Here is a 4,876-nt window from a genome sequence, read left to right on the forward strand (position 1 = left end):
TTTTTTGAGAGGATCTCAAATCTGGTCCGTCCAGGCTTGGAGTGGGCAGTGGCCGGATCTTCAGCTCACTCAAGCCCGCCTTCCCAGGTTTAATGCCCATTCTCCTTGCCTCAGCTCCCGAGTAGCTTGGGAACTACAGGCGCCCGCCACCAACGCCCAGCTAAGTTTGTATTTAGTAGAGAACGGGGTTTTCACAGTGTAGCCAGGATCTCGATTCACGTGATCGTGATCCGCGTCTCGGTCCCAAGTGCCTGGGATTACAGGCTTGAGCCACCGCGCCTGGCCAAGTCTCTCCTCTTATCAGTTCTCTGTGAGCAGAAAAGAGGGAGGTTTAGGGGATTAGGGGATTAAGAGTCATGTCGCTGGGAAGTGCAACAGAAACCTGTCAGGGTTCCTAGAACCTAGAAGAATTAGCCATAGTAAATCAGTCGGTGCATATCCTTACAGAACCTTTATTTTGTAAGAGTGTATGAAACTAGTTACTACATTACATTTTACATACATTTATAATCTCCCTTTTTTTACCTAATGTATATTTTTTCATGACCATGAATGTATTTTTATCACTTTTTTTTAGGTTTTAAGGCATTTCATTGCTAAGCTGTATCTCCTAGATTTGGGAAAGAATCTAAAAAACACGTATGTGGTGCCTTCTGTGTGCTCTGCCCAGTCACACGTGTTATTCTATTTAACCTTCTGTTGAAGTAGGTATCTTCACCACTCTCTTTTGGAGAGTTGCTCCCAGCAGTCATGTGACTTGTCTAAGGCCATGTTGCTACAGGTGGCTTGCAATCCAGGTTGGCTGAACTACATTTTGCTGTGCACTGTCTAAAAGTAGGGACAGTTTCCTGCCTCTGGAATTCTCTATGTACAAGTGCCACCAGTTGTTTTCTTTGTGCACAGAAGAAAGTAAAACCCAGGAGCCACCATCAGTGATGGAAATGCATTGTCAGAAGAGGACAGAAGATGGGTAGAAGTTGACAGAGCTCTCATTCTCCCACATGGGCTTGTACTATATGCAAATGGTATCATAACCATCTGGTAACAGTGTGTTCAACCACAAGAGGGAGAACAAATTGGAGCTGGAGATCCTTCTTCTCATGCCTCAGTGTACTTTTTGACTTCCTGAAAGAGAGGATTTGAGTGGCTCATTCTGGCATCTTGCAGTATAGAGTATTTCCACTGGGCAGGGAGTCTCAGTGTCTCTTATGCTCAGGCTCGCCACAGCAGCTTTCCTGGATACAGCTTGGTCCTGGTTCAATCCTGGGGAGGAGTAGGGTTGCCCACATCTTCCTAACAGAGCCAGCCTCCCAAGTAGAGCAGCTGAAGAGGGAAAATAGTCACTGGGGGCTGCAAGACTCATTGTCTGGAGCAATATCTGGGGGCTGGGGCAGGTCCTCGGCCCACTGTGGTGATGAAAAGCCCTCAAATCATCAAAGTGTAAAAATTCTACACCAAAACCCACACTTTCTACAATAGTCATGTGAGTTTCTCCTCCTAGCCTGAGGGCACTTCTCGGGTGTTCCTTTCTGTGTATGATTCTTCACCTCCAGGCAGCCCAGTTCCAGCACACTCAGGACAGGCATTGTCTGATTCTGCCTGATATGCACCAGGCTTAGGAAACTGGCTCCCGCGAGCCTGGGCTGCCACCCCTACCTCTAGCTCTGGGTTCCAACCCTGGCTTCCTGGGGTGCTTGTGGCATGGGCTGGAGTTAATGGTCAGCTGGGAGTTGGAACTTCCAAATTGTTTTAGCTTTTAAAACATCAGTGTCAGTCAGGAACTCAGAAAAGATAAAGACCCCAGATTGCTAAAAGCCCCTTCTCTTGAAGGGATGAGTCAAAGGCTTTCTTCCTTTCCCACATCCCAGGCAGGATTCATCTGTACCTTATTCCCAGAATAAACAGAGTCCCATTAGGTTCTCATGCCTACAATTGTCCCCAATTTGTACTAAAGAGTAGTTGGTTCCAAACAGGAAAACCATAGCCTCAGCTCTGTAGAGGATGAGAAATGTGTGTATAAACAGCCTGCATTCAGATGCAGAAAGTCATGGCAGGCTGGGTGAAGACCACCACTAGCTTAAACGAGGCTTCTGTGAGAATTAGAAAAAGGCCCCCTTCCAGTAAACAGAGTCCCATTGGTAAACAGACAGCACCTTTTTCCTATTTAGGAAAAGTGCCCCTTCCTCTAGGTGCAGGCATTGCAGGCTACCCTATATGGTTTGAAATGTCATGCTGGAGTTTGAAATGTTCATGCTGGACTGCACCACCTCGTGGGTCCTCAAATAATTATGAGTTTCTGCCCTCAGGCTCATAAGGCCCCAGCAGAAGCAACCTGAGAGTGGACCTGAAACGGCATGGGTATGTGTGTCTGTTGGGGAATCTTAGAGAAGGTTTCTATTCAATATGGACCTTAGAGCCAAGTTAACCTGACTCCAATCCCAGCATCGCCACTCACAAGCCTTGACTGTGAGCAAATCACTTATGTTCTCTGAGTTCCAGCTCCCTTGTTTCTCTAATGGGAATTGGATAGCTCACTATAACCCTGCTTTTGTGCAACTGGCACACGTGGGTTGCTTGCTAAATGTGAAAATCCCTCTTCTTCTTCTGTTTCCCTGCTGATCAACAGATGTGGCCAAAAGCTGACTTTAGCCAAAAGCTAAATGTTTGCAAGAATTTAATATACATTTATATTAAATATAGAAATAGAAACAAAAGGGCTAAATCTTTCTGTTACAGGATCTCAGTTAATGCTAAGAGCTCAAAAGACCTGGGTCAATTACATAGTCTCTTTCTCTGCCAAGCCAATTAAACAGTCCCTAAAATAAAGGCTATGGGTCTTGGGTTCTCCCAAAACTTTGAGAAATAAAGAGGGGGCCTCTGTGCTGGGTTGTGTGAATTGCACCTCTCACCTGACAGTGGCTTGTGGTGTCCCTGGAGTCTAAAAGCTACATGATGCTCGCTGGGAAGTGGCTGCTTTCTGACTGGTATGCTTGGATCTTTGCAATGGACACTCACTGGTGGCCCAGAAATCTTTACTTATTTCAGGCTGGTCCAACTCCAAAAAAAAAAAAAAAGTATCCAATCCACCATTTTTCTCCTCTTCTCCCTTTGTCAGTTTCATGCTGAAACCCCAAGACTCACAAATATTACCTTCTCCTATGCCAACAAAATGCACAATGATGTAACCCCAAAGTCTTCCAGCCCCAGCAGCCTATAGGAAGGAATGAAATTACATCTGAAATACAGCATGGGCTGGCACTTCCTAAATGTAATATGATTATAGTACTCCACAACTATAACAATGCCATTTTCTCAGAAAAACTTTATAGTTGTTCCACGGTGGGCAAATCTATGTAAGCCTACCCCCAAAGTACGAGGAAGCTGAAAGACTGAAGAAAGAGGCTGACAAATCCTATCTCTTAAAAGGTAATGTTTAATAGGGACTTACAAACAGAAGCCATGTCTGTGTCTCTGGTGGTGGAGATGAGATGGTGGATCCCTGCACCATTACCCCACAGACCCAGGGCTGATATACCACAGGGAAAGGGTATACATGATTTAGAAGTGGTGTGTAGGACAAAGTATGATAACATCAAAGTTGTTTTGACCTAAGAGCAGAATTTACAGTAAGTATGTGCTCTTACACATGGAATAATAGACAAACTGGAAATCTTAATGGTCTTCCCAGAGCAGAGGTTAATCTGAAGGCAACATGGCAAATTAGCATCTAACATGGAGTTGCTTTGACCTCCACATGGTGACTTCAAGAAATTAAGAATCCCCAAAAGTAGCCACTCTCTTTAGGAGTACAGAGGAGGGCGGCAGCAATGGTGGTAGTGATGGTGTTGGTAGAAGAAAGAGGTTAGGCTGACTTGTCAAAGTCAGCCATTCTAACTAATGAGAATCTGCATTGTCTTAATTAGCTGCTGCAACAAAAGTAAATTGTCCCAAAGCTCAGTCGCTTGAAATAATGATCATTCCCTGTTGTGGGAAATCAGGGACCCCGAACAGAGGGACCGGCTGGAACTGCGATAGAGGAACATAAATTTGAAGATTTCATGGACATTTATCAGTTCTCAAATAATACTTTTATAATTTCTTATGCCTGCCATACTTTAATCTCTTAATCCTGGTATATTCGTAAGCTGAGGATGTATGTCACCTCAGGACCACTGTGATAATTGTGTTAACTGTACAAATTGATTGTAAAACATGTGTTTGAACAATATGAAATCAGTGCACCTTGAAAAGAACAGAATAACAGCGATTTTAGGGAACAAGTGAAGACAACCATAAGGTCTTACTGCCTGCGGGGTCAGGCAAAAGAGCTATATTTTCTTCTTGCAGAGAGCCTATAAGCGGACGTGCAAGTAGGAAAGATATTGCTAAATTCTTTTTCTAGCAAGGAATATTAATATTAATACTCTGGGAAAGGAATGCATTCCTGGAGGTCTATAAACAGCACCTCTGGGAATGTCTGTCCTGTGCGGTTGAGATAAGGACTGAAATACGCCCTGGTCTCCTACAGTACCCTCAGGCTTACTAAGGTGAGAAAAAACCCAGCCCTGGTAAATTTGTGGTCAGACTAGTTCTCGGCTCTCGAGCCCTGTTTTCTATTGTTTAAGATGTTTATCGAGACAGTACATGCACTGCTGAACATAGACCCTTATCAGGAGTTCCACTTTTGCCCTTGTCCTGTTTCCTCAGAAACATGTGATCTTTGTTCTGCTTTTTGCCCTTTAAAGCATGTGATCTTTGTATCTACTCCCTGTTCATACAAACCCTCCCCTTTTGAAATCCTTAATAAAAACTTGCTGGTTTTGAGGCTTGGGTGGTCATCACAGTCCTACCAATATGGGATGTCACCCCTGGCCAC

The sequence above is a fragment of the Rhinopithecus bieti genome, unplaced genomic scaffold, assembly GCF_001698545.2.
Source record: "Rhinopithecus bieti isolate Rb0 unplaced genomic scaffold, ASM169854v2 scaffold_77035, whole genome shotgun sequence".
Taxonomy (NCBI): domain Eukaryota; kingdom Metazoa; phylum Chordata; class Mammalia; order Primates; family Cercopithecidae; genus Rhinopithecus; species Rhinopithecus bieti.